This window comes from Dreissena polymorpha, chromosome 5 (assembly GCF_020536995.1).
Source record: "Dreissena polymorpha isolate Duluth1 chromosome 5, UMN_Dpol_1.0, whole genome shotgun sequence".
Classification (NCBI taxonomy): domain Eukaryota; kingdom Metazoa; phylum Mollusca; class Bivalvia; order Myida; family Dreissenidae; genus Dreissena; species Dreissena polymorpha.
In genome coordinates this window covers 89,488,857-89,512,210 of record NC_068359.1, presented here as the reverse complement: position 1 = coordinate 89,512,210, position 23,354 = coordinate 89,488,857, and the positions used below count along the sequence as shown (strand labels likewise).

Sequence of the window (23,354 nt, the reverse complement as noted above, 5' to 3'; positions counted from 1 at the left end):
ATGATATAAATGCAAAATGTAAGGTACCTCGACATTTCAACTGCGCATACATGTCTTTTATTTGACGCACTGTCCTAGAACATTGTGCGACACTGGAGCTGAAATGAAAGGTAATATAGTCATATTCTAAATGGAAGAGGACCATAATTGAAACATATGCATTGCTTATGTTTTTCTATGTATAAAACGGGACATAATAATGTCAAAATGCCAGTCAGAGTTACACAACTTTGCCTGCACAGTCCCCCTATATAGTAAGTAAGTGTTGCAAGTATGCAAGCAATAGCTTTGTTACTTTAGGTATAAAGTGGACCTAAGCACAAAACTCAACCAACTTTTCTATTTTTTAAGTATAAAAAGGGCACATAATTCTTACAAAATGCTAAATACAGTTGTCTGCTCTTGTTTATAGGTTGGGGTCATGTTGATAAAGAAGTACACAAAATATAAAAGCAATATGTCAAAGGACATAGTCGAGCTAAAAATATATGACACATATAAAGACATGAATGTCTATAAAGGCACCCGAGCAAACATGATTTTGCTAGATCTTTCGTATTAATATTTTGTTCTGTCTTTGTTTTGATAAGAAAACATTAACATTTTGTAAAAAATAATCATTATCAATTAGAAACATTTTTTCATTAACAAAACCACAACAGTTTAGTATTGGATTTTTTAAAAAATTTTTGTTTACACTGAGTAGCACTATTTCTGTCAAAATTCTCATTTTTTTCTCGCACAGTGTATTCTATGCAATCAAATTAGTGAACAAAAATATTTGAGATAGTCCTGCATTTAAACAGACAAATGAATCTAACTTTATATATATATAAATAAGTAATTTCCAATTAGATTGTATCCTATCATTTTGTGGTCATTTATCTCATAACAGTAAAAAAAAGTTCAAATTGTCCTTTGTGGATAAGATGTTGCAAAGCTTAATTATATAGCCTAATTGTAAAAAGTATCTCTAAATTTTTGAGGTTGGTTCAGACCAGGGTAGGAATAACTACTTGCTCTTGGTTATACATGTAGGACTGTTTGGAAAGTATTTTAAGTTTAATCAGAAATATTTTTATATAACAGGTTGGTTCAGACCAGGGTAGGAAATACTACTTGCTCTTGGTTATACATGTAGGACTGTTTGGAAAGTATTTTACATGTAAGTTTAATCAGAAATTTTTGAGAATTTCAGATTGTTAAGCTTTTCTCTTGCAATGCATATACATTATAATCAGTCATGGTTTGAATAATTGATATAGTGCCATATCTCACACTTTGTGACTAATCATACTATGGTATTCACATTTAGATCTAATACTGAATAAAAACTACTATGTAGCCTCTTTTAATGATTTCATATAATCTTAGATTTAGGGCGGACAGACCAAGGATTAACATGCAAAAGGCAATCAGATTCTAGAACCTGTAAGGAATTATGGTGAACGGATTTGTTGATTAGGGCTCTGTATGTGCTAATAATAGTGTAAGAATAGACTAAACAAGGCCGTCATTTTCAGAACATACATTTAATCGTCACAAACACACAGACGCTTGATAGGCTAGATGCTACTAATACTAGTGATATTATTTGAGACAATTAAACATGCCTAGAACTTCAGTGACTTGAAGTTATTACAAATAATTTAAAAACATAATTTTCAGTTGCAAACATGCAGCTGCCAAATATTTTCAGACATTGTTTTTGTTCATAGGTCACTGAAACATTATGAATATATATATTAATGCCGAATTTTCTTACTTTCGGTTATACAGGCATGTGTTAGTTCTATCAAAACAAATGAATGTTTTGTCTACATACTAACTTCACTAAGACTAATAGTAAGATGACATTTCAAAACAAACAAGTTAATTGCGACTCACCTATTGAAGGTATCAGCAACCTCTTGCCAGGTTTGTTCCTTTTTTTTGCCACCTAGTGTGGCACCTTTAAATCGACAATATAACTCGTCGTACCGATCATTATCAGTTGAACCACGAAGGTTTTTTCCGACATAGACCAATGCACCTGAGCAGTCATTGTAGTTGCAGCAGACGTCAACAAAAAACAACTTCCGCTTTACCGCTTACGTCCACAAAAAGTCGAAAAAAAATCGATGTCGTTAAAACCGATGTTGAACGACATCAATTTTAAATAACTTCGTGAACTCGAACTTTGTCATCGATGTCACTTGACAACGATTTTCAATGTCATGCAAAATCGATTTTCGATGACAGTAAAAAGTTTTGTGAACACGGGGCCAGATTTAAAAATCGTGTCAAACACTGTTTCTTAATCAATTAAAACCAATCTATGCTTATTCGTGATGAACAATCGTCACCATTGTATTTTTAGTTGATATTTTAAGAACTTTGACAATTTATATAACACAAAAAGAAAAGTAGCAATACAATCAATCAGCCAAAGCTAAACTGCCGTCTGACAGCAATATTGTTTAACTAATTAACATGTGTGTAAGTTTCAAATTTAAGTAGCACTATAGCCGTTATGCCCTGTAGTGCAACAATTTTGATTTGTATACGTTTCATATAACATTCAATATCCGTTGACAGTACTTGGTACATTAAATGCTTGTTGTTCTACAATCCACACCGAGTTTCATAAAATAAATGACTTCACAAGAGTTATACTTTCTTTTTGAAGAGGAAACGATCTTAGACGTGTGCATTTTTTGTAATATTGACAAGTGTATGCATTTTATTACCTTTTTTACACACGTTTTGAGCACAATCGGCCAAGGCTTAAACTGCGAATTTACGTGTGTATTATTGATAACACATATTCAACATATGGAATAAATATTTTATGTGTTCCAAGGAAAATAGTTTTTGTGAAACCATGTTTTCTATAGAACTTTGGAACTGAAACTTAAAGAAAAACTAATTAATTCAAACAAATAAATTGTTTCTAGTATCAATCGTCGTCGTATGAAGTTTGAGTCGGTTACTCATGATTTTGTTCGGTATAATTCCTTGTGTGCCGTGGTATATGGAGAATAATTTAAAGCGACGTAATTTAGTAATCACATACTACGATATGCAATTATATGACGACAAACTTGATTTTGGTTTTCAGTCATTATGTTGGTTTATTGTAATTGGCAAAAAGCCTTAATACAGACAAGAAGCTTTTCACGAGTAACACAAAATAGTAAAAACATAAATACTTACAGATTCGCATAAATTCATGTCATTCAGGGACGAAAAAAACTTATTAAACGCAATCGAAACATTGAATCAAGCCGAAAAAAACATATCAAACGCAATCGAAACATTGAATCAAGCCCAGAATAAATCTATTTTTGCCTACTTTCAGAGTGCCAGTTCAACGGCAATGAATACAATACTTTCGAGGTTTTCTCAAAAGCTGACAACTGCAACGTATGTAGGTGCTTCAGCGACAATGAAGTGAAATGCTCCGAATGGTCATGTACTCACACGGTCATTCTGCCTCCTCTCGTCCTTCTTCAATAACTCATCGTTGAGTGTATTTACAGCAATGTATACAATATGTAATAAACAAGAGAAGCAATATACATTTTTTGGTTATTAAGTCTCCTTATTTACTGAAATATACAGTGTGTGACGACGTATAGTAATCTTCTATCATGTGATTAGCCTTCTACATACTATATGAATATTACGTCGAATTTGTTTTTACGAAACATAGTTACGAGGTCGATTTCAAATACATAGAACGGAAGCAATGTAGTAAGCAAACCTATCGATACAATACAATTAGTATGTGACAAACACTCAAATAATGACTGAGCCTAGCAGGGTTTCAAAACAAGTAAACGTTACCACAGTCAAAAAGCATTCGCTTTGGGTCCTGTTTGCGGGTATCCATTGACAGGTGGTGCGGACAAAATCTACACTCATAGCATGTTTTTAAGTTGAACTTGTTAATGCAAATATCAGTAGTGTACTAATGTTTCAAAACTCTTATTTGTTACACTCTTATTATACAACTTGACCAAGAAATTGAAACAATCTGCAACGCACTATATTCGAAATTGAATCAGAATAAAAAATGACACTAAATACAACGACGATAACGCTACTTAAACAGCAAACTGTATTAACTAATACGTGTACTTGTCGTCATTTTTGTGTTACAATTTTAACGCACAATTAGCATTAACGTGTTAACATATATAAACAAGAGGGTCGAGAAGAACGAAGATCGTTTACCAGTGAAATGTTTGTGAGAATTGTGTTCAAAGTTCTTCTGCGTATTAACACGCCATATACTTCAAGTTCAAGTTCGTTTATTTGTGATAAAGGCCTCCGGCCCCTGACACATATATATTACAATCCATGCAAAACAATGGTGTGTGCACAATTTGTTGGCATAACATGTTAGCATATAATCGAGTGGTAAACGATTCTTACAATAACATGCTAAAAGATTGTACAACATTTGCATTTAGTAGAGCGGAAATGTATATTATATATAGATATACACATACATTCACAAACATATACATATACACATATATATATAATTATATATATCATACGTAGAAATATATACATGCTATAAAGTAAATATACAACGTTATGGTCCCTGCATATAACCTATCCCAATAGAAGAGACTTTCGAATAGTATTCTAAAAAAATGTATAGCGGAATTTAGGTTATATGTGTAGGGCCTATAATACATTGACACCCATGGTATACCGAGTAGTAGGCCCTATCGAAACAGAATATAGGACTTTGTCGGTAGGAACTACGTTTTAAACATAATTACACTTTTACAGTTATTTAACACAGAGCCAAGTCTTGTGGAAACCCACATAACTAGGTTATATCAAAGCTCAAGAATTAATGTTCGCGTTTCAAGGGCGTTAACAATGTAAGAAGCGGTTTGTTTTATTGTCTGTTCATTTTTACTTGACAAAAGTATGCACAATTTGAGTATACTTGGGTTTATGAAAAATTTACGTTGTATATTATGTTTTTCGGATGTCATGCAATGCATGGCACTTTAATATGAAATGTAATTCGTTTTCTACTTCACCAGTATTGCAAATTGGGCAAAACCGTTGTTCTCTAGTTATACCGCGATATCTGCCCGTTTCATTTTCTATCGGAAGAGTTCCGGAACGAAGTTGTGCAAAACTGCGCCTAAATTTACGCACATATAGGATGTCTAGGTATGCTTCGTGTTCGTACTGGGACTTAATATGTTTGTAAAGTTCCAATTTGGGGGATGCATGTTCTATACTCCACCAGTTCTGCAAGCATTGGGACTTAGCCCGTTCTCTAAATTTATTTATAAATTTGAGTGGGTTTGAGACATGCTGGTTCATCCAAATGTACTGAAATCCATTTTTGCTTAGTAAGTCCTTAGTTTCATTGGCATAATTAAAGAAGAGATTTATGTTTGTGTTCAATAAAAAATTGTAGCATATTTTTACGTATCTGGTGTCGGGCATGCCTAATTTTTTTAGCCAATATTCTATGCATCGAATTTGTGACGTTATAACAATAGGGTATCGACCACAATCTCCGAGACTCGTGATAGTTGATGTTTTTTCACCGACACAGAGGTACCTTTTACAGGCGTGTCGGTGGACCGATTCGATACATAGTAATTCTTGATAACCCCAAATTTCGCTGCCATGTAATAAAACAGGACCTATTTTGCTGTCGAACAGTTTAACAAAGACTGAATTAGATAGTTGATCTTATTTATACAGGGACGATAATATGCGTTTGCAGTACGAACGCGTTATCTATTGTCGAATAACCAACTCGAAATCCGGATTGACTCTCATGTATTTTAGCAAAGAACTTTAATCGTCTATTAATCACACTAGTAAACAATTTACCAAATATATCCAACAATGGGATGCCTCGATAGTTTTGAGGCGAGTTAGGATCACCCTTTTAATGTATTGGAACTATTATAGCGGAGCTCCAGTCCGATGGAAAATAGCCTGTATTAAATATTCGGTTAAATAAATGCACTAATATTGCTAAAATAAATGTATGCGAATATTTAAAAAATGCAGGGGGAATTTCATCTTGACCTGGGCTCTTGGATTCATGAAGAGCTTTTATACTTAATATAATTACTTCATCGGTAATTTTACCATTGAATAGTTCTTCTTCTACTTCGGACAAGTGACTGGTAAAATTATGGTCAGACGGTATATTGTCAGTGTTCGCATTTGCCGTAAACAGCGTTTCAAAATGCAATTTCCAGTCGTAAGAGCGAATTTTCGTTATTATTTGTTCCGGACAGATTCTTGAGTTTCTTCCAAAAGGATTTAGGGTTATTGATATTTGCGCATAAGTCATCAAGCTTGGTCTTGTAAAAAAGATGTTTTTTATGTTTACAACAATCCTTGAATTCTGTTTTCGACTGAACGTATTTATTCAAATTAGTTTCCGACGGGTTAACGCGAAAATTATGCAATCACGAAAGTTTCGCCCGTTTATAATCGCGACATTTTTTGTCAAACCATTGTGGTCGGAGCGTGGATACTTTGCCTTTTGATTCTTTGAGGCAAACAGATGAACATTGTTGAAAGATACCAACAATATGACTAACGATACTATTGATATTATTGGAATTGTCATTTATAAAGCTGAGTGTCCGAGACATAAACTCGATTGTAAACGTATCTTGTAGAGAACCTATGAAAATACTTAAGTTGTTTTGCTCAAAACAATATGTTTTGCAGTTCTTCCTAGGGTTCGGCCTATTAGTGTTTTTTTCTACTTTACCTTTAAATTTGATTTATAGCGGGAAATGACATGACTCCGTTCGCTCGCCAATTCGAAAATTTATGACCTCGTTGAACAAATATTCAGACAAAATGGCATAATCAATGACACTTTTGCCATTGGCGTTAATAGACGTAAAATGCCCATACTTTTTATCTTCACCAAGTCTACCATTCGCGATAAGTAGATGGTTTGAAATGCAAAAATGTAATAAAAATTGACCCTGACTATTGCATACTTTGTCCATTGAATAACGTTTGTCAAATGAGCTGGTTAATACGCAATCGTACTCCCTAAGTATTGGTAGATTCTCCCAAGAAAAATCAACAATAAAGTCTGCCTGATCGGATGTTCTTGCGTTTAAATCACCAAGAAGTACACAGTAGTACTCGTTTAAATTAAGGGGTAGCTCTTTCAATGCATATTCGAGGTATTTAATGCCAGAAAAGTGCTCCTTTTCATACGATGATGAATTGGCTGGTGGTAGGTAAGAAAAGATTAAAAGCAAATCTTTTGTTGTGGCGACAATGGACTTTTTAACTTTAAAAAACATACAAAATAAGAGAGTTATGAACGCACACACAAAAACCTTACATAGATATACCTACAGTTTGGAGACGAAGTGACTTTTGGCATTCATAACATAATCCGGAAAACTATTCAAACTGTTCAGGTCATGCTCATACCATGTTTCAAGTAAGCAAAATATTGTGAATGTTTTTAAATAATCAATGCAATCGGAGAACTCTAATTTTGGTAATAGTCCTTCAATATTCCAGCAGCACACATTAAGCGAGTCCGAATAATTGTCAGATAGGCCTTGACCATCCTCCTATTCGTTGATGGAAGTGATTTGGTTCCCATCGATCCTTACATATTCGAAGATGTCACCCACATCATGTACATTTTGGTCAATGTCGATGAGAGTCGGTGGGGCTTTGCGTCTACCGGTGACGGTTCTGCGTTGCAAGGTAGGCTGTTGTAATGTATCTTATACGTGCAGCTGCCCTTTATAGAAGTAGCCAAACTTGCCATGCCCTCGAAGGGAACTTAGTGTATTTCTCTGGGTCCTCGTGAGGTCGTCACCTATGCGGATGCCTTGCTTGCGTAATTCTTCGCGACCTCTATACGCACGTGCCTTGTCGTCCTCAAATCGAAAGGTGAGAATGGTCAAAGGAGGGTAGTCATCATTAGTGCTGTTCAGTATTTGAATACGTTTAATGTCATCAGGAACCCAGTTTGTGGTTGGGCTTGCGACCTTAAGTATGTCTGATATTGCTCTTGATTTGTGCTCCTTTTCATCGTGCCTTTGGTCAATGTGCCATCCAAAGATCCTCATGTTACTCGCAATCGCTTTACGGTTTAAAGATTCGATATTTTCCTGGAGAGACTTTATAAGACCATCATGTTCGTCACATTGGTTATGCAAATGGTCTACATCAAGTCGCAGGTTTTCTGTAAGGTCCTGCCCATTGGAGATGTTGCGTTCAATGTCAAAAATACGAGTATCTGTGGTTTCGCATTTCGTGTTTAGTGTTCCTATTTTACCGCGTAAAGCTGTATTTTCGAAGATTGTTGACATCATGTTTAATTTCTGACATTTCTGCGCGAATCAACCTCATTTCGTTCAAAAGACTAGCCTCTGATGACTTGATAGCTGCGATAATCGCGTAAAGCTCCGTTGGGCCGGGGTTTAGTTCCACGTCTCCTTCTAATAGAAGCACAGTTTCCTTAATGTTGAATCCAAGGCTTACCTGCGAGGGAGCGTGTGATAGACCAATATTAGCTTGGTGGATTGATGTTACACTATTTGAACATTCTGGGAAGTCAGCCTTATTTTCCATGAACTGGCACATGCTATTACCTGCTAACGGAAGGGTTGCCACAAAATTGACTGCATGCATGGCGGCCACGTAGTGGTGTAGTATAAGGAGAATACATATGCTGGAGGCAAAGACGCGTAAGTGGATGTCCGATGATGACAGTGTACCACGGTAGTATTTTATTTAAGGAACTTGTTCAAAATGTTTATACCAAATGTAAGCTCTTTGAAACTTGAAGAATCACTGAAACATATTTACAAATATAGTTTGCACCCAAGATTCGTCATATTAACCAACTATGATGAGCACCAATAAAAACTTTAAGGTCATGTTTCACAGAAAAGTGTCCACATTGTCTGGTTATTTAAGCATATATCTAAGATTTGACCCATATGGTATTGCCCAATTTGATTCAAGGAGATTTGAACAAGAATAGTACATGATACATTTGATTACAAAAACAATATGTAGGTTAACAGCTTTTCAGTTTCGGTGAAGTTATAAAACAATCACATTACAGAGTAAGGGTAACCGCCAGGTTGGGGTCGATTGACGGCATAGTGTCATGCCTTGAAAAACATTAAAAAATGACCAATATATGATATTATATAAGTATTGAAATCCTTTGGGTCTTGAGATCCGAGATAATGTTAAAGTCGTTTGGCTACTTTTTATCTACATCATTTGCTAACAATAATATTTCTCATTAAAACCATTGAGACATGCTTTAAAGTAATTTAGTAAAGGTCAACTGCATGATGCTAAGAGGTACATACGTATGCTCTCAACAATATACATTGGGAAAAAGATAGTTGTTTTTCATTTTCAACACATACATTCAAAAAAGTACCTTCGGGTATTATTTTAGCATACCTTGTAGTTGACCATTTTACGGTGTTAAAAACAAATATTAAACATCAGTGCATTAAAGTTTCAAAATATACTATTTTGGAAACATTTTGTTTGAGAGTTTTTGTATAAACCAAATTAACTGTTGGGGCGCATTAAACATCTTTGAATCCAGATTAATAATTCGAAAATACTATGTTTCCAGTTTAACGAATTAAACGCCAAACATGTGACATTTCAATTTGAAATATGTTCTATTTTTATTGGCTCTTCATTGAAGTCTTTACAAATCATGAAACTGCTCAGTCAACGTCGTTTTTTTATAGCAGTGGCAATAATTTGGTCAATACATCTAGGTTCTCAGAAATATATCGTTGGAGCTTTTTTTAATTTCACAAATAATTGAAACAAGAGTGTTCAAAGCGATGCACCAATTATACCAATATCTTTAAATGACCGCACCTGGTTCCGAATGAGAACGCTCCGGAGCTTCCGGTCTCTGAAACGAGGATGTTTATCAGTTATTGGCGTCGCACTGGAGTGCGGTGACTAGTATGTAATGCGTTTTTTCGCTTATGGGAGAAGAAGTTATTTAACGGATCAATGTATATATTTTTGTTTTAAGAATATCTTGCATAGTGGAGATTTGTTGTGTAAATTAGTGTAAATAAGTACTGCATTTGTGTCTATTACATTTAATACAACATTTATTGCCAATAATGCAAAGCCAATTGTTTTAATTAATAATTGATCACAGGGGAAAGATCACAGGGACTGGGCAAATACGCGAAACTTTCTGGTCTTGAATAAAAACAAAACATAATCAAAATAAATATTTATTTTGTGGGTTTTTTCTAACAAAAGCGCAGACTTTTGCTGTTTGAGTTTTGGTTAACGCGTATTTTCTTCAATTTTACAAGACGACAGCGATTACACGGTTTATTGCTTTATTGATAACCGTTACACTACAGTCATATATTAAGGCAGTAGGTGCCTAGTGAGATCGGGAATAGTCGGTCGATATCGCCTTATTCGGGAAGCGTTTCGGCTATAAGCGATATCTACGGTAAAGTCCGGAAATTATACTAAATACACGAAATAAATTTGTATTTTTTTTATTTAAGAGATAAATTCGCATATCTCTTTAAGATTTAATAACTATACAGTACAAATATAAGTAAAATTAATTAGTTTTATAAAATATTTGTGTTTATGACGTCACGGTTGTTGACATTTTCTTAGCAAAATGAAAGTGCGAAATAAAAGCGAGCGCTTTGCACAATCGAAAAAGAAGCAAACACCGATCGACAACGTTGTGTTCGATAACAATCAATCATTTACCAAGCTCTGTGATGGCGATTTGTATGAAGAAGACTCACGTAAAAGCTATTCGCATTTGCTAATTGACGTGAAAAGAGTAAGCAGAAGTGGGTGGGGGATGGAAGAAGATTGATTGACTCGCTGAGCTGGAGGTTTTGCTCAACAAATTACAGTATGGTCAGTTTTGTAATCTGTGTCCCATTTATTTGACAATATATAACATTGTTGGCGAACTACAAAATGGCCTCAGTGGTTATTTGTACGTTGTTTGTGAAAAACCTGACTGTAGAAAAGTCAACCGTGTTGCTTATGGAAAGCAGCACCATCTCAAGATCAGGGGAATGCCATGCTTGGAACAGGAATGCATGTCTTCATTTTTCAACCGGCTATTTCTATCAATATTTAATCATTGTACAATTGCCATTGATCTTTGGACTTCTTACACATTTTCAGACCCCTTAAAATTCCAAGTGTCATTCCCAGTGAATATTTGTTAATCGTGTAATATATAAGGAAACATTCCGGTGTCCATCATATTCAGTTTTCAAATTTAGTTTCGCATTTGTGTTGTTAAATCCAATTGATTGCTCATTCATGTTATTTAATAATGTAATGATGATACGAATGGATTCTATGAAAATACATTATGACGTCATTATTTAGTAACTACGGCCCTTTTTCGTCTTCATGTTCTTATCATTTTCAATTCTCTTTTCAGCAATGAAAGTCAGTTTTGGCAGGCCGGTGAAGGTAAATAACTTCCTAACCACTCTTAACATAACGCTTATTGCAAATACAAATCTTAAGAAGATGGAGCTTCGTTCTGGGGAGGCCATCGAAAAAATCTCAACTGCGTCGTTTAACAAGGCCGCCATTGATGCTTATGAGAATGAAATGGAGTAAGTGTAAAAACTAACTTTTAATACAATGTTATTGACTATTCTAAATTTTAGTATTTTTTCTCATCAACTGTTTTCTTATTTCCTATTCCAGATGAACATGAAACATATTAATAATAATTGTTTTATTAAAGGCACTGTGTTCAGAGTTTGGTAAAATTACATTATTTTAAAGATGATTGGTAAGAACCCCAGGGCAGGCACATTATTAAAAATATTTGTGATTGTTATTATAAATATTAAAAGCTATTCCAAATATTACAATTATTTAAAATAAATTCATTACATTTAGTAATAAATCTTATAAAGGAGCATAGGTATATTACATTTCTGAGCTATTCATATAAATGGTAATTTTTTTTCACAAGCGATAATTTGAGTTCAACGACTTGTCAATATGAAATGTGTTTGTTGTGCTAAAAATTGATTTTTCTCATAACCAACGATCATATAAGGCGTCAGAATGAAACTTAAAGTGGAATTATTAAATTCATGAAATAAGCATTGTGTGAATTTAATTTTGTATTTCAGTTCGAGGTACAGTAATGCCTGATATTACTCAGATTGCAGCTGTGCATTTAAAGACGAGGTTTTAAGTTCTCGACATATTTGAAGACAACGGTGCCAATTTCTTCAGAAGCTCAGAAAGTAATTGGTATCTCTGTTGATGATCATGGCATAATGCTTGTAAATGGTGGAAGTGTTGATAGTGTATCAATTAATATTTCTCTACATGATTGTATGATGTGGCTTGCAAAGTTTCCCAGATCCATTTTTGTTGCTCATAATGGGCGCAGCTTTGATTTTTCGGTTTTTGTTAGTGAATTGCTGAACACAAACTGTTTTGAAACGTTTTGTAAGTGTGTAAGCAATTTGTTAACTCTTTGCCGGTTTTCAAATATCGTATCCTGGACAGTCACACAAACAGGAAGATCTAGTGAACGTGTTTTCCAGGCAACCTGCAATGTACACAGTGCTCCTGATGATGTTGAATCACTGGGATCTTAACTTAAAACATGTGAAATGACAGACATTATGGCCCACATCTTTACTGTAACTGCAATCCATAATTAAGTTTGTTTAAGTCATGAAAAGCCTTAAAAGGCAAAGAACATTAGATTGTTAGACTTGCTGTTGCATAAGTGAACTCTGAAGCGACAAACAGCTGAACACATTGCGGGATATGAACTTGCCTTGTGTAATTTGAAAGCCATATTTTCTAGTTCTGGAGAGGATGACTTTAGGGATACATTCATTGCTAAAAACAATGAGGGACTACCAAAAGTCATAAACGCAAAAAAATATTTTATCTGAAGTGGTCCATAAAATCGGTCCGTTTTACAGTGACGAAAAGTGACGGAACGAGATAATATGGCTTTCAAATGACACGCGGCCAGTAAAATCACGCAATGGCTTTATACTGATACTAAATTACATACATCTAGTTGTCATTAATCTGGCTGTTTTTATTAAATGTAAGTTGTATATTATTGTGTTACATGTTTAAAGAAACATGATAACTTATAATTCTTCATGCTACGTAATATTGGGACAACTTTTACATTTTGTGGTGAACTGCGCCTGTAATCATATGTTGCCTTTTCACTTAAGGTGACCGTAAGATTGTATTATTAGCTAGGCTGTTTTCGGAGAAAACTCTGAGGTATTGTCATTGCCTCTTCGTCGTCCGCCGTCCGACGTCCGCCGTCGTGCTAAAACCTTCACATTGGCTCTAAAATTAAAGTGCTTCCACCTACAACTTTGAAACTTCATATGTTCATGCAACTTGATGAGTTATACATGCAAAACCATTTTTGGGTGACTAGTTCAAAGGTCAAGGTCACTGTGAACTCTAATATAAAACTTTAACTTTGCCTTTAACATCATAGTGCTTCCACCTACAACTTTGAAACTTTATGTGTACACGCACCTTGATGAGTTCTACACACCACACCCATTTTTTGGTCATAAGGTCAAAGGTCAAGGTCACGGTGACCTCTTAAATAAAACTTTAACTTTGCCTCTAACATCACAGAACTTCCACCTACAACTTTGAAACTTCATATGTACATGCAATTGATGAGTTCTACACACCCATTTTGGGTCACTAGTTAAATGGTCAAGGTCACTGTGACCTCTAAAAAAAATTAAAAACAAATTCTGACAAGCTTTCGCAGCCGAGCGTGGCACCCGTTATGCAGTGCTCTTGTTAATGTATTTTTATATCAATATAATTCAAAGTTAGCTAAATGTCTTCAAATGTCATGGTTTATAACTGTAGCTTTTAATAAGCAACTAGAAAACCCCAAAAAGAAGTGATATACAAATTTATACTTAAATTCATTGCGTGAAAATGAATTGGGGTAGGCATACTCAAAGTAAACTTTCTTGATATAGGAACGGTAAAACTTCCTGAAATTCATTCAGTATGTAGAAAATATGTTGTGTTAAATAAATATGTACGATATATGCATTTCATCACACTACAAGTGACATAAAACGTAATTAAAGTTTCTTGTCACTGAACCATTTGTTGTCGTTTTTGCCATTTTATCCAGATAAGTGCATATATTATTGGACATCAAAGGCACAATTTTCTCTCAATGACACTTTTATAATTCTGTATCTACTAACAAAATCCAGTCGAGTACGTTTATTTACTTAATTGTCAAAATATATGTATATCCCATTACAAAAAACTATATATTTTGGATATAGGGTAAATCCATAGAAAACGCCCAACCGAGTCAAGGATTAAGTGTATTCAACCACGTATAAAAAGTTAACCGGCTGGTAAAATGTTTTAAAATTTTGCAATTAGTTGTGATATACAATTTACTATGTGGAAATAACAAAGAGTGTTTCTGGAAAAGTACCCATTAGGCTCCCACTACCTTGATATCTTAGTAAGAAGGTGATTTTTCAAGCGGTTCCGTAGAGTAGTGGTTACACGCTGGCTTCAAATGTGAGAAGCCCAAGGTTCGAGCCCCAGTAGAATAAAATTATTTTATTTGTGTTCTATGTTAACTTTTTGTTTTGATGTAGACATTTTAGTTTAAATAAATATGCTGTTTTATTGTAACAATTTTTTGTTAGCTCACCTGAGCACAACGTGCTCATGGTGAGCTTTTGTGATCGCCTTATGTCCGTTGTCCGTCGTGCGTCGTCCGTCGTCAACATTTGCCTTGTGAACACACCAGAGGCCACATTTATTGTCTGATCTTCATGAAACTTGGTCAGAATATTTATCCCATTGATAGTTCGACTGAGTTCGTAACTGGGTCATGCTGGGTCAAAAACTAGGTCACTAGGTCAAAAAAAGAAAAACCTTGTGAACACTGTAGAAGTCACATTTGATGCCCAATCTTCATGTAACTTTGTCAAAATGTTTGTCTATATGATATTATGGTTGAGTTCAAAACTGGTTCCGGTCCGTTGAAAAACATGGCCGCCAGGGGGCGGGGCAGTATTCCTTATATGGCTATAGAGAAACCTTGTGAACACTCTAGAAGTCACAATTTTTGCCCAATCATCATGACACTTGGTCAAAACATTGGTTTCATTGATATCTCGGACGAGTTCGAAAATGGTTCATATCGGTAAAAAAACATGGCCGCCAGGGGGCGGGGCAGTTTTCTCTATATGTATTATGTGAAAACATGTGAACACTCTAAAAGTCACATTTTTTTGGTCCAATCTTCATGAAATTTGGTCAAAACATGTGTTTTCTGGATATGACGGTTGAGTTCGAAAATGGTTCGGATCAGTAAAAAAGCATGGCCGCCAGAGGGGGGGTCATTTTCCTTATATTTATATAGTAAAAAAGCTTGTGAACACTCTAGAAATCACATTTATTTGCCAAATCATCATACTTTTTTCTAAACATCAATTTTATAGATATCTCGGACGAGTTCGAAAATGGTCATGATTGGTGGAAAAACATGGCCGCCAGGGGTTGGGCAGTTTTCTCTATATGTATATCATGAAAACATATCAACAGTCTAGTTGTGATAAGCCATAATGTTTAAGAAAGATAACTTGTAGATACTTTCTGTACATGCTTACTAATAGTTAAATCCCTTGTTTAACCTGCTGACTCATTCAGTTCACCTCTGGAATTTGTTAAACCCCTTGGTTTCAAAACACTTATAGCGTAAATACTTCAAATTGCATATTTTTCAATTTTAATGACATTTTTGGCTATGTTGTAATTTCTAGTGTAAATCTGTAATAATCGTTTTGTCTCATTTGTTATCAGTTTGTAGCAAATTAATCTATAATGGGAACTATTACTGATAAGCCATCTTTGAGAAAACCCCTACAGAGTTCCAAAGAGTTATAGGACAAAGGCAGCATTTTCACCAAACACCTTATCATGGAGGGAGAAATCCATAAATAATTGCTTGGCAATAAAACACTGAGGAGCAGAGTAATTTGATATCTACTTGTGACCAGCCAGCACTGTGTGTTATGATTATAACAGATAAAAAAAGATGAAATGTGCTGTTCAGTGTTTTAATTTTCTGAGATTATGATATTATATATTGCAAATAATCTGATGAGCATTAAACAAATTACATGTTAAAGGATAATCTACTTGCACAAAATGTTGAATTATTCACAATATATTCTTAAGAAAGTAATCAGGTCATAATTCTTTTTATTTTGTAAATTACAATTTAGCTACATGTGAATTAATAATCAATTACAGAATACATATTTGCAGTTGTAGATTATGATAATATAAAATTTAAATCTGACTGAAAAATAACAGTATTAATTAATTGATAAAGAGACTTTAAAACGAATCACTTTTCCAGTTTATATTTATATTTTACTGAAAACAGAGATATGAGTTTATTTTACTGAAAACATAGATATGAATAGACATGGATATGAATAATCTCCTTGCTCAATATTGGATTGTAATGAGTTCACAGTATATAATGTTACTATTCCCTTCTGTTATATGATACAATATGTACAGAAAAGGTATAAAAATGGTAAATATAACCGTTCTAATATTCATAACAATGACGGTTTGAGAAAATACACCTTCTTTTATATAAGAGTTATAGTTTAAACAGGCTTCCATTTACATTCATTAAGTTATTTGCTATATTTGTTCATTTTAAACGATGCTAAGATTCTTTAGACTTGGCTTGTACCTGTCCTTAATTCTCTTCATTGTTCTTCTTTTTGTCTAGTTCGTAGAATAAAAGTTAGTTATTTTCGTTAAAGCTGCTTTGATTTTCACTTATAGATTAATTCTTTGAGTGTATTCAGGCGTATCTGACTGGACGCCTTTAGTTAATGGAATTACAACCAGTCAGTGGTGTCATCCTGATCGGAAATAAGCGTTCTTGAATTAGACTCGATAAATATTTCCGTATTACAAAGTGCTCACAAAGTTACAGAACTCGTAACCGTCCCGTGACCGGTTCACTTGCGTAAGCGAACGAGACCGCACTACCACAGTTGTTTATAGTGAAACATTGTGGATACTTTTAGTCACATGTTTAGTTCAATATGAATGACACTTGCTGATCTTCACACATGGTGACAATCTTTATGAGCATAATATTTTTTGCTCATGGTGAACTTTGATGATCACCTTTTGTCAATTGTCTGTCTTCCGTTGTGCGTCATGAATATTTGCCTTGTTAACACTGTAGAGGGCACAATTATTTTTGGATCTTCATGAAACTTTGTCAGAAGATTTGTCCCAATAATATATTGGACGAGTTCAAAAATGGTTCCAGTCTGTTGAACAACTTGGTCGCCAGGGGGCCATTTGTTGTTCATCCTTCATGAAACTTGGTTAGAACATTTGTTCTATTGATATATTGGGCTTCAAAGAACAGGTCGTATCTTTTTATCTCAGGAGAGCGACTTTGGACCTTTCATTTTTATTATGCCCATGAAATATATGTGTGAGAGGGTGGGGGGTCGTTAACACATTAAAACCTTCTTTGTTTCACAATCTAAGCAACCACCTAATTACTAATCAAGGCGCTATAGAGCGCGAAGCGCGACACGTATTATTAATTTAATAATGTGTCTTGATAAAGGAAGCAGCCGTTTATCAATGAAAAGCACCATCACAGCACCCCAGTCTCATTACTATCAAGTCCTCCTACAGGTTTTTTTAAGAGCCACGTATAGAAGGCCGCAGGTCTGACCCATATCTTGCCAGTGGTATGGACCCTTTGGTATGGACCTTTAACCCCGCTCACTATCCAGCGTATAAACTTCCGGGTTTACATTTAAATCGACCATGAAATATATGTGTGAGAGGGTGGGGGATGAGGGTTCGTAAACACATTAAAAATTTTACAGTGTTTTCATATCAATGAGTACTCATACCCTATCGTAAATGAGGAAAGTAAGAATATGTTCAGAATCATCTCCCCTTGAAGTTGAGAAAAATATGAAATTACGCTTACAAGATGAAGCAGAATTTTTTAAACCTACACAGTTCTGTTCCATTAATGAAAACTGCCCACGGATGCCAGTAAAAAAAAGGAAACCAATGTAAATAAAATGAACTATGAACTATTTGGGGGTTACAACACAAAATCATAGATAATGGTTATTTGGGGGTTATAACATAACATCATAGATAATGGTTATTAGGTAGTTATAACACACAATCATAGATAATGCTTTTACCATTATCTTTTTCTATTTTCTTTAAAATAATCGGCCAATATATTAATATTTACAGTAGAAAAAAAACGTTCCATGTAACTTCATTGAGTGCCTTTTACACTGAAATTCCCGACGCTGCATCAATACTTATCTTGTTTTCTATTTAAATGCGTATGTATCAAGTGTCCAAATGATGCGATCAGTTTTTAATAAGGAAACATGTATTTAACTAAAGTAATAGAGGACCACAATACGAAATAACACATAACAATATTAACCATCTAAGTTATATGGTATTACAGAAGATGATTTATGAAAATCTTTCTGCTGAAATGTATTTAAATTCCGACGAAATACAAAAACATCGTAACGAAAAAAAGGAAAAATCTTTAAAGGCTAATTTAAGGTTTGTTCATGAGATTTTTAATGACAATTTGTAAATAGTTTAGGAGGAGATATCGTTTACAAAAAAAGTAACCCAGTACGCATACCGCACGACTCACCACGCACGACAATCGAAAAGCGATTCGAAAAGCGACTCGAAAAGCGATGCGATGTGCATGGAATAACTCAACATTTGCAATTAATGTGAATCCATTAATATGGAATATAACAATTTTAACCATTTACCTGTTGGGTTATCTTACATATAGTTGATGTACGTTACCCATGATCAGCTATTGCAAAATCACCTGAGGAAAATTATAATATAATTTTGAGGATTTTCAATAAACACGGGATTCGTGTAATGAAAATGCGCCGTTAATGGGTACATTCTTAGCACTCCAGCATACACATAACTTCGCGGTATTAGGAGCGTTACGTAACATCGCTTAAATATTGCATTAATAAACATCGGGCATTGGTTTTAACATTTTATTCGGGATCACACTGTCAGGTGATTTTAACCACCAAGCCGTTTACACAGAACATCTGTTTCAGCTGCTTCATACTGTCAAAACGTATAACGACATTAAATACAAAATAATACTTGTATTTCGCTATTTGTGATTCAATATGCAATATTTTATACGTATGTGATCACCTACTTCCTTTCATGCTGCAAGAAAAGGGCTAGGCTACTTAAACATCAACATCACTTTATTACTGTATTAACCTTTCTACTAGAAGTGATCACAAAACAAATGCGCGTTCAACAACGATAGCTATTGAAAACATAAATGCGAAATGCGTGACCCTTATATGGAATATTACAAACATAATTAGTGCCCTAGTGACGCAAATATGTAAATTCTATTAAAACGATTATAGTAAAGGTATTTAGTGACTAGTAAATAGAAATATGTTCCGTCTATAAAATAAACAGAACTATCAAATGTGCGTTGCATTTATAGCAAAACGTCAAACAAACTAAGTGTTAAATAGACCGTCATTATGTTTTTATCAACATGACACATTTAAGCTAAGCTTTTAAAGCCTCCAAAGACTGAACTATTAAAATATTGAAGATAAAAATGGTTATCGCATATTGAAGCGTTCAAGCGTGTAGCTGAATATCTTTAAAGCGAGGTTATACGATTTTGTCGAATATTAATTAATTTATATAAAATGTGTAAACAAACTTATCCAACACACATGTCAATATAAAATAATATAAAAGAAAAACATGTGTCGAATAATGCGAAAAAAGTCAGATATTTAATTCTGAAATCGAAAATGTCTGTACAGTCGAATTCGCCAGCATGTAAATCATGCATGTACGATGTGAATCTAAATTTAGTTTAACGGTTCATTTTAAATTCCTGCAACGATATATATTCATACGACACACGAACACTAACTAAAAAGTCGAATGCTTCGGTTACTGTAGGAAAATATGTACGAAATATCTTCGTCACAATCGGCTCGGGCGCTAATTTGTCTTTGCTGCATTTTATGAAATTCGTCTTCAATGTATTATTTTCCTTGCCTATTTTGTGTTATTGTAGCATATTTTATCCATTGATTACAATTAAACACATATAAAAAAATCGTATAATCTCGCGTAAACTTTATGCTTAATAAGAAATAATGCAAAGACCTATTGAAAAACGATATAATATTCAGCATGGAACGATTATTATATTATTTACTACATGGCATTGTTATTTTCTTTTATCTAATTTAGGAATAGATTATTTTGTATTGGAGATACCCCCCACAATAGGGCGATTTCTTACTATCACCTTATATAACGATGTTCACAAAAGAGTGTTTTAAGCCAAATCAACAGCTCTGCATTAATAACAAGGTATACATTTTGGTTAACATGCATGCATAAAATATAGGATAATCAATTAGATTTATACTCTTGTTATTTAACAGTACATATCTCGTACACATAATAAATTTAAACAAATACATGCATTGCTTTCTAGACGTGTCTGACACTTAAAATAGACCGTTTGTTTTATCCATTAGTTTTACAGCTATCGAGTCTATTAAGAAAAGTGTAATTATACTCAAGTTAAAGTATGTGTTCGTTGAAATAGCTGTGAAATCACGAAATACAGTTGAGACTTTTGATACAAACATTTTACATTGAAATTACGAAATAAGTAATTCATTTCAATAGTTTGGTTGACAATACTAACATTTATTAATGACTTGTTGGGACTATTGTAACTCCCACACCCGAATAGTTGGGTCTATGATCTATTTATTGGGACGTACCTAAATATTGGGACAAGACCCAACACTAATACGACCCAGTAAAATTGTTTGTTTTAAATAAATCTGCAGGTTTCAATTTATGTACTGAGCGTACATTCTTAAACATAATTATTGGGTCGCAGTTTCACCTTTGGAAAGCCATACCGTGTTTGTTGTATATTTCTATAAACCAAATACGCTTGGCGCATGCTCAATGTCACAAGTGCTGACTCACAATCGGGAACCCTCGGACAATTCCGCCATAACGGCGACCGTGTGTAACTCAGTGAGTTGGCCAATCGAAACACTGTGTTCATCTCCGGAGTCTCCGTAATGCACACAAAATGTCTGACGAAATGGATTTTTGGAATAAAGTGTTTTTCATCGGATTAAAACTCTTTAACATACGTTCATGTGAAGTAATTTAGTGGATTATTGTGTTCTGGACAAGGTACGTACTAGTTTGACATGTTTTAGCGTCTTTTCTAAAGTAAATACGTGATGAGCTTGTCTGAAACCTGGCCCATATGTCTTGATGAATTTCGATTTCGCGACAGAAAAATCTACAAAATTACCAATCAAGAGACAGTCTCTCATTAAGGTGAATGTCGCACCACTGTGTATTTGTTGCTTATAGTTTTTTTAATTTAATTAAATATTTCGTTAGATCACCATTTTTTTGCAGCTTCTCAAACCAAATGTTAAGTTTCTTGCACAAATTATTGTTTATTTAAAACAAAAGTCTTCAATTGTCCCTGTTTTGCTAGGGTTGTCCTTTTGGTCATTGCAAGTTGTTGCGCTCATTTTCAAACATATGTGTTGATGGTAGGTTCTTGTTGAGTCGTGGGTATAGAGATCGCATATCCCTTGATAGAAAATTTGCAGTGCGTTACGGAAACAGTTTTGACTCAGTCACTATCGTTTTGCTGATAAAAAAAGGCGACAAAACAAGTCAATAGATTGTATTAAAATTCATCAAATATTTGCTCTTTTATGTCTTGTTAATATAGTATTCCTAAGTAACAAAAACTCGTTTATTTACTAGTATTTATCATACTAGTCTACATACTACATCTGTTGACATTTTTCCAAAAGAAATTAACCTTCCCTGCAATGTCAGTTTTAAGTCTATTTATAGTATGCAAATCTTGAAATTGGCATAGCAAGATTCCCTCTGGGCTATAAAAAGTTGTCGCCATTCACTTTCGCCAAATTCAAACAGATGTTGCCACACTGGGGCTTCCTTGGAACAATGAAGATCATGTTATTATAATACAAACACAAACTGAGCATTTTACAGTATGTTTAATAAATTGATTTAATAACGGTATTATTGATGTTAAATGACAGCACGATTAACAAGTTCATTCAATAAAGGCACGTTTAATAAATTGTAAGTCTTGTTGATTGACACCTTAGCAGCCTGCATATGTTGCCAAAGTTTGGGTGCTTCAGCAGCCTTCTTGTAATCTAAAAATACAAAAATGGAAATATAATTTTAACACAATACTAATAGTTATCAATAAATGAATTAATTTGATGCGTGCAAATAATATAAATGTTTTCTAGCATATGACCTACTACATAGAGCCCATAACACAACACAGTCAAATACAATAAGCGTTTGTGTACATTAATTGTCAAATTTATTTGCATGTGCTAAACAATGTTATCCTTTTTAAGACAGTATATCCTGTGGTGAATGAATTGATTAGTTTCAAGGATATACAGAGTTCACACAGCATAGATTTTTTCTGACTAAGTAACAACTGTCTTCTTTTTTTTGTTAGCTGGTGAATGTATAGTGGTTTGCATTTTTGAAGGAGTCTCAATATTATCAGAATCTAACGTTCACTTTCTACAAGGCGTTATACACTCTTAACTTGCCATTTTTACGAGTAAAACAGAGATATTATGCCACATTTATATAGAACCAATACATGTAAATTGTTTAATTATTTCCTAAAATTACACCGAAATTGCTAAAAACAAACCATACGAACCTTTTTGATTGTCATGGTGGTCAACGTAACAGTCTTGAATCAGCTTCGTACACTGTGACAAACACTTCACATTTAAACGCAAAGTTGGTATATTTCAATGTTGCCATATCTCTGAAGCAATACAACTAACGACCAATTAAGATAACTTACAACACCCCAAATCATCGCTATTATCACCATTACATGCCACTTTGCCACAGTCACTCAGCATGATCCATTGATTTCAACAGTATCCCTTACGTCACATAAATCGATTGTATAACGACTGCAGTAAAGTGGCTGGTTAACAGAGGGTCTTATATTATTCAAAGGAAATATTTTGCAGAAAACAATGTGTATTTTCAACAAATCGCCATTTGTGGAAATTTGTTGCCAGAATTTTTATTTTGTCGCC

The 23,354-nt window shown here is 34.2% G+C and overlaps 1 long non-coding RNA gene across 2 annotated transcripts; it reads right to left on the bottom strand.

Moving 5' to 3' along the window:
- Nucleotides 1-27: 27 nt before the first annotated feature.
- On the bottom strand, nucleotides 28-1,987 carry LOC127881744 (uncharacterized). Of its 2 annotated transcripts, none has more exons than XR_008050241.1 (2): nucleotides 1,888-1,987; nucleotides 28-98 (listed from the first exon to the last, which is right to left on the bottom strand). It is a non-coding gene; the product is annotated as an uncharacterized LOC127881744 (long non-coding RNA). The 2 variants fall into 2 exon arrangements; XR_008050240.1 differs by lacking the exon at nucleotides 1,888-1,987 and adding an exon at nucleotides 1,430-1,629.
- Between the last annotated feature and the right edge of the window lie 21,367 nt (nucleotides 1,988-23,354).